At 50.2% G+C, this 7,948-nt stretch overlaps 2 non-coding genes across 2 annotated transcripts; both read left to right on the forward strand.

The window, feature by feature from the left end:
• The first annotated feature begins 5,388 nt into the window (after window positions 1–5,388).
• On the forward strand, window positions 5,389–7,281 carry LOC126334156 (small subunit ribosomal RNA). The gene has a single exon (XR_007564590.1). It is a non-coding gene; the product is annotated as a small subunit ribosomal RNA (ribosomal RNA).
• A 365-nt stretch (window positions 7,282–7,646) lies between these two features.
• Window positions 7,647–7,801, forward strand: LOC126334155 (5.8S ribosomal RNA). Its single transcript, XR_007564589.1, has one exon. It is a non-coding gene; the product is annotated as a 5.8S ribosomal RNA (ribosomal RNA).
• The last annotated feature ends 147 nt before the right edge of the window (window positions 7,802–7,948 follow it).

The raw sequence follows: 7,948 nt of genomic DNA on the forward strand, positions 1-7,948 counted from the left end.
TCAGGCATCCGTGTACTGCCACCACTATCCACCCCCCCCCCCCCCTCTCTCTCTGCCCCCTTCCCACACAATACCAAATTTAACCAACTTTATCGCTTAACCTAACTGTGGCTGTACCAGTTTATCGCTTAACCTAACTGTGGCTGTACCAGTTTATCGCTTAACCTAACTGTGGCTGTACCAGTTTATCGCTTAACCTAACTGTGGCTGTACCAGTTTATCGCTTAACCTAACTGTGGCTGTACCAGTTTATCGCTTAACCTAACTGTGGCTGTACCAGTTTATCGCTTAACCTAACTGTGGCTGTACCAGTTTATCGCTTAACCTAACTGTGGCTGTACCAGTTTATCGCTTAACCTAACTGTGGCTGTACCAGTTTATCGCTTAACCTAACTGTGGCTGTACCAGTTTATCGCTTAACCTAACTGTGGCTGTACCAGTTTATCGCTTAACCTAACTGTGGCTGTACCAGTTTATCGCTTAACCTAACTGTGGCTGTACCAGTTTATCGCTTAACCTAACTGTGGCTGTACCAGTTTATCGCTTAACCTAACTGTGGCTGTACCAGTTTATCGCTTAACCTAACTGTGGCTGTACCAGTTTATCGCTTAACCTAACTGTGGCTGTACCAGTTTATCGCTTAACCTAACTGTGGCTGTACCAGTTTATCGCTTAACCTAACTGTGGCTGTACCAGATTATCGCTTAACCTAACTGTGGCTGTACCAGATTATCGCTTAACCTAACTGTGGCTGTACCAGATTATCGCTTAACCTAACTGTGGCTGTACCAGATTATCGCTTAACCTAACTGTGGCTGTACCAGATTATCGCTTAACCTAACTCAATTTGTCCCTTAACCTAACTCAATTTGTCCCTTAACCTAACTCAATTTGTCCCTTAACCTAACTCAATTTGTCCCTTAACCTAACTCAAGTTGTCCCTTAACCTAACTCAATTTGTCCCTTAACCTAACTCAATTTGTCCCTTAACCTAACTCAATTTGTCCCTTAACCTAACTCAATTTGTCCCTTAACCTAACTCAATTTGTCCCTTAACCTAACTCAAGTTGTCCCTTAACCTAACTCAATTTGTCCCTTAACCTAACTCAATTTGTCCCTTAACCTAACTCAATTTGTCCCTTAACCTAACTCAATTTGTCCCTTAACCTAACTCAATTTGTCCCTTAACCTAACTCAATTTGTCCCTTAACCTAACTCAAGTTGTCCCTTAACCTAACTCAAGTTGTCCCTTAACCTAACTCAAGTTGTCCCTTAACCTAACTCAAGTTGTCCCTTAACCTAACTCAAGTTGTCCCTTAACCTAACTCAAGTTGTCCCTTAACCTAACTCAAGTTGTCCCTTAACCTAACTCAAGTTGTCCCTTAACCTAACTCAAGTTGTCCCTTAACCTAACTCAAGTTGTCCCTTAACCTAACTCAAGTTGTCCCTTAACCTAACTCAAGTTGTCCCTTAACCTAACTCAAGTTGTCCCTTAACCTAACTCAAGTTGTCCCTTAACCTAACTCAAGTTGTCCCTTAACCTAACTCAAGTTGTCCCTTAACCTAACTCAAGTTGTCCCTTAACCTAACTCAATTTGTCCCTTAACCTAACCCACGTTGTCCCTTAACCTAACTCAAGTTGTCCCTTAACCTAACTCAATTTGTCCCTTAACCTAACTCAATTTGTCCCTTAACCTAACTCAATTTGTCCCTTAACCTAACTCAATTTGTCCCTTAACCTAACTCAAGTTGTCCCTTAACCTAACTCAAGTTGTCCCTTAACCTAACTCAAGTTGTCCCTTAACCTAACTCAAGTTGTCCCTTAACCTAACTCAAGTTGTCCCTTAACCTAACTCAAGTTGTCCCTTAACCTAACTCAAGTTGTCCCTTAACCTAACTCAAGTTGTCCCTTAACCTAACTCAAGTTGTCCCTTAACCTAACTCAAGTTGTCCCTTAACCTAACTCAAGTTGTCCCTTAACCTAACTCAATTTGTCCCTTAACCTAACTCAAGTTGTCCCTTAACCTAACTCAAGTTGTCCCTTAACCTAACTCAATTTGTCCCTTAACCTAACTCAATTTGTCCCTTAACCTAACTCAAGTTGTCCCTTAACCTAACTCAAGTTGTCCCTTAACCTAACTCAAGTTGTCCCTTAACCTAACTCAAGTTGTCCCTTAACCTAACTCAAGTTGTCCCTTAACCTAACTCAAGTTGTCCCTTAACCTAACTCAAGTTGTCCCTTAACCTAACTCAAGTTGTCCCTTAACCTAACTCAAGTTGTCCCTTAACCTAACTCAAGTTGTCCCTTAACCTAACTCAAGTTGTCCCTTAACCTAACTCAAGTTGTCCCTTAACCTAACTCAAGTTGTCCCTTAACCTAACTCAAGTTGTCCCTTAACCTAACTCAAGTTGTCCCTTAACCTAACTCAAGTTGTCCCTTAACCTAACTCAAGTTGTCCCTTAACCTAACTCAAGTTGTCCCTTAACCTAACTCAATTTGTCCCTTAACCTAACTCAATTTGTCCCTTAACCTAACTCAAGTTGTCCCTTAACCTAACTCAATTTGTCCCTTAACCTAACTCAATTTGTCCCTTAACCTAACTCAATTTGTCCCTTAACCTAACTCAATTTGTCCCTTAACCTAACTCAAGTTGTCCCTTAACCTAACTCAATTTGTCCCTTAACCTAACTCAATTTGTCCCTTAACCTAACTCAAGTTGTCCCTTAACCTAACTCAAGTTGTCCCTTAACCTAACTCAAGTTGTCCCTTAACCTAACTCAAGTTGTCCCTTAACCTAACTCAAGTTGTCCCTTAACCTAACCCACGTTGTCCCTTAACCTAACCCACGTTGTCCCTTAACCTAACCCACGTTGTCCCTTAACCTAACCCACGTTGTCCCTTAACCTAACCCACGTTGTCCCTTAACCTAACCCACGTTGTCCCTTAACCTAACCCACGTTGTCCCTTAACCTAACCGACGTTGTCCCTTAACCTAACCGACGTTGTCCCTTAACCTAACCGACGTTGTCCCTTAACCTAACCGACGTTGTCCCTTAACCTAACCGACGTTGTCCCTTAACCTAACCCACGTTGTCCCTTAACCTAACCCACGTTGTCCCTTAACCTAACCCACGTTGTCCCTTAACCTAACCCACGTTGTCCCTTAACCTAACCCACGTTGTCCCTTAACCTAACCCACGTTGTCCCTTAACCTAACCCACGTTGTCCCTTAACCTAACCCACGTTGTCCCTTAACCTAACCCACGTTGTCCCTTAACCTAACCCACGTTGTCCCTTAACCTAACCCACGTTGTCCCTTAACCTAACCCACGTTGTCCCTTAACCTAACCCACGTTGTCCCTTAACCTAACCCACGTTGTCCCTTAACCTAACCCACGTTGTCCCTTAACCTAACCCACGTTGTCCCTTAACCTAACCCACGTTGTCCCTTAACCTAACCCACGTTGTCCCTTAACCTAACCCACGTTGTCCCTTAACCTAACCCACGTTGTCCCTTAACCTAACCCACGTTGTCCCTTAACCTAACCCACGTTGTCCCTTTGCCTAACATAGTTCACTGCTCGGAATCTCTGGTGTCGTTGTTATCCTCATGTAGATGTCTTGCGAGTGTTGCTTACTTTCCACATATTCCTGCTATCCACTGTCAATTGTACTGCAATAGGACTATATCGCCGACCCCCCCCCTCCCCCCCCTCTGTCCCCCTCTGTCCCCCTCTTTGTGTCTCTGTCCTCTCAAGCTGGTCGGTCTGGCGTTTGAGTGTTAAATGAGCCTCGCAGCTGTTCAGTTGCATTCAGATGTCGACGCCCTCAGTGTACGTCGTGGTATGGTCTGTGTCCATTGTCCGCTGATGTCGTACGCGTAACCCACACGCTGTACCGATCATCGGTCGTTACGTACAGAGTGAAGTAGTGTGATACGTGTGACCGTACGCTGGCTGTGCCCAACGGTGTCGAATCTCAATTTCCATATGTTGTGCTTGATGCTACTTGTCTCGTCTCCCAATAACAGCTAGGTTGCACTGTGGTACGCCGTAGAGGCGTGTGGGAGGAACGTACGAACGCATTGTATGTCACCCTGGGTCGCTGGGGGTGGTGGTGCGGTGAGTCAGGTCAGGTCAGGTCAGCGTGAGCCGTCTGATGTAGTGACGCGTGTATTCCGACTTTGTCGTATTGCCTCACACAAAGTGCTACCCTGGTGGACCGCGTTCCATATCTGGGACATGCCGCAGATGCCGGTTGACAGTGGATCGCGGAAGGTACATCGCATACGTGCGCGGGCCACCTTCCACGTGTTCTCTTCTGCACATGTCGCAGTGTGTATGTGGTCTGATGTAGCGTGTCGTGACACATGACATCCTGGCATGCAAGAATTGTTGAATTCGCAAATGTAGGTGGACATCTACGTTTACTGCCCAAGATACGCAAATGAACTGGAAATCCGTTGTTGAGCGGTTGTTCACGCTGGAGGTGAATCTGTGATGGCGACGATCGGTACAGCTATTAACCGGTTGTTTCAGCGGTACCCGCCACATCCACACGCGTGACTAGGCCCATGTGGGTATGAAGCGATACGCGGCGGTGGCTTGGTGGGACTGTTCCCGGCCGGTGAAGGGGGGCCGCCCGGCGTGTTGGCCGCGCGCTGCGTGGGCGCACGCGCAACAGGCGGCTGGTGGGGGGCGCCGAGTGGCAGGAGCGCCAGCCGACGGGCCCGGCAGGCGGCGCAGCTACGCTGCGGCGCACCCTGCACGCGGCGCCTGGCGGCCAAAGTTGGTTCAGCCGAGCCCGGTGCGAAGCGCGGTGGACATCTGCAGTGTGCTGGTCTGATTGAGGACTGTGTGCGTTGAGGATGCGCCGCCGCCTGGCACTCGGCGCCGCGACGCCGTCTGCTGCTCGGTCGCCCCAGCGGTTCTCGCAGGTGGTTTGTATCGCAGTTGTGCGGACGTGTTGGCGCGTGCGCTGTGCTGGGAGAGTTCGCTTCTGCACCCAAGTGGGGCTTTGCCCTTGTGTGGCGCTGGCGTTGGAGCTGCCGGTCACCATAGGTGGCGCGTGTTGTCTCCCGCCGGCAATGCCACGACAGCACGCTCCCGGGCCTCTGTCGGCAGCGGCAAGCTCAGTTGGGAGCAAGGGTGTTCGCACTAAAACCGTCTACTCGCCTAACTCCGGGCGATTGCGCCTCTCTCGAAACCGACCAAGTACCTAGGACGGCGCTGCGCGCCGCCGGGACCTGAGAGGGTTTCGAGGTGTATCGTGCAGGGGAGCTCGGCCTCCTCCTGTTTGCAGAATAATTGAGCGGACGCTTGCGTGTTCGCGCGGGCCCCCGGGACACACTCCCGGGCGGCCGGCTGCTCAGCTCTAGTTGACGCAGCTCCCTGGTTGATCCTGCCAGTAGTCATATGCTTGTCTCAAAGATTAAGCCATGCATGTCTCAGTACAAGCCGCATTAAGGTGAAACCGCGAATGGCTCATTAAATCAGTTATGGTTCCTTAGATCGTACCCACGTTACTTGGATAACTGTGGTAATTCTAGAGCTAATACATGCAAACAGAGTCCCGACCAGAGATGGAAGGGACGCTTTTATTAGATCAAAACCAATCGGATTGGCTTGTCTGGTCCGTTTGCCTTGGTGACTCTGAATAACTTTGGGCTGATCGCACGGTCCTCGTACCGGCGACGCATCTTTCAAATGTCTGCCTTATCAACTGTCGATGGTAGGTTCTGCGCCTACCATGGTTGTAACGGGTAACGGGGAATCAGGGTTCGATTCCGGAGAGGGAGCCTGAGAAACGGCTACCACATCCAAGGAAGGCAGCAGGCGCGCAAATTACCCACTCCCGGCACGGGGAGGTAGTGACGAAAAATAACGATACGGGACTCATCCGAGGCCCCGTAATCGGAATGAGTACACTTTAAATCCTTTAACGAGTATCTATTGGAGGGCAAGTCTGGTGCCAGCAGCCGCGGTAATTCCAGCTCCAATAGCGTATATTAAAGTTGTTGCGGTTAAAAAGCTCGTAGTTGGATTTGTGTCCCACGCTGTTGGTTCACCGCCCGTCGGTGTTTAACTGGCATGTATCGTGGGACGTCCTGCCGGTGGGGCGAGCCGAAGGGGTGCTTTCGCGTCCCGAGGCGGACCCCGTTTAAATCCTACCAGGGTGCTCTTTGTTGAGTGTCTCGGTGGGCCGGCACGTTTACTTTGAACAAATTAGAGTGCTTAAAGCAGGCAAGCCCGCCTGAATACTGTGTGCATGGAATAATGGAATAGGACCTCGGTTCTATTTTGTTGGTTTTCGGAACCCGAGGTAATGATTAATAGGGACAGGCGGGGGCATTCGTATTGCGACGTTAGAGGTGAAATTCTTGGATCGTCGCAAGACGAACAGAAGCGAAAGCATTTGCCAAGTATGTTTTCATTAATCAAGAACGAAAGTTAGAGGTTCGAAGGCGATCAGATACCGCCCTAGTTCTAACCATAAACGATGCCAGCCAGCGATCCGCCGCAGTTCCTCCGATGACTCGGCGGGCAGCCTCCGGGAAACCAAAGCTTTTGGGTTCCGGGGGAAGTATGGTTGCAAAGCTGAAACTTAAAGGAATTGACGGAAGGGCACCACCAGGAGTGGAGCCTGCGGCTTAATTTGACTCAACACGGGAAACCTCACCAGGCCCGGACACCGGAAGGATTGACAGATTGATAGCTCTTTCTTGATTCGGTGGGTGGTGGTGCATGGCCGTTCTTAGTTGGTGGAGCGATTTGTCTGGTTAATTCCGATAACGAACGAGACTCTAGCCTGCTAACTAGTCGCGTGACATCCTTCGTGCTGTCAGCGATTACTTTTCTTCTTAGAGGGACAGGCGGCTTCTAGCCGCACGAGATTGAGCAATAACAGGTCTGTGATGCCCTTAGATGTTCTGGGCCGCACGCGCGCTACACTGAAGGAATCAGCGTGTCTTCCTAGGCCGAAAGGTCGGGGTAACCCGCTGAACCTCCTTCGTGCTAGGGATTGGGGCTTGCAATTGTTCCCCATGAACGAGGAATTCCCAGTAAGCGCGAGTCATAAGCTCGCGTTGATTACGTCCCTGCCCTTTGTACACACCGCCCGTCGCTACTACCGATTGAATGATTTAGTGAGGTCTTCGGACTGGTACGCGGCATCGACTCTGTCGTTGCCGATGCTACCGGAAAGATGACCAAACTTGATCATTTAGAGGAAGTAAAAGTCGTAACAAGGTTTCCGTAGGTGAACCTGCGGAAGGATCATTACCGACTAGACTGCATGTCTTTCGATGTGCGTGTCGTGTCGCGCAACACGCTACCTGTACGGCAGTGGCCGTGCGCCGCGTGCGGAACCACGCGTGCCTCTCAAAACTAGCGGAAGTGTTGTTGTTGTTGTGTGGTACGAGCGCTGAAGCTCTGGAGCGGCTGGCCTGCGGTACCTGGCGCCTGGCGCCGGTTTTGAATGACGTTCGCCCGAGTGCCTGTCCGCTCCGGTGTGGAGCCGTACGACGCCCATCGGCTGTGAGGCCGTTGGACACAAAAAAAATAGTGGAACAGGGGCCGTCAGACGCCTCAGTCCCGCAAATGCTACTGTCTTGAAAGAGACAGTGGGAGACTGAAAAGGAAAAGATCACCCAGGACGGTGGATCACTCGGCTCGTGGGTCGATGAAGAACGCAGCAAATTGCGCGTCGACATGTGAACTGCAGGACACATGAACATCGACGTTTCGAACGCACATTGCGGTCCATGGATTCCGTTCCCGGGCCACGTCTGGCTGAGGGTCGGCTACGTATACTGAAGCGCGCGGCGTTTGTCCCGCTTCGGAGACGTGGGAGTGTCGTGGTCGCCTGTGTGGCCGGCCGCGTCTCCTTAAACGTGCGATGCGCGCCCGTCGCCTGGCGGTTCGCATACCGGTACATTCTCGGTAGCGT

This window comes from Schistocerca gregaria, unplaced genomic scaffold (genome assembly GCF_023897955.1).
Source record: "Schistocerca gregaria isolate iqSchGreg1 unplaced genomic scaffold, iqSchGreg1.2 ptg001708l, whole genome shotgun sequence".
Taxonomy (NCBI): domain Eukaryota; kingdom Metazoa; phylum Arthropoda; class Insecta; order Orthoptera; family Acrididae; genus Schistocerca; species Schistocerca gregaria.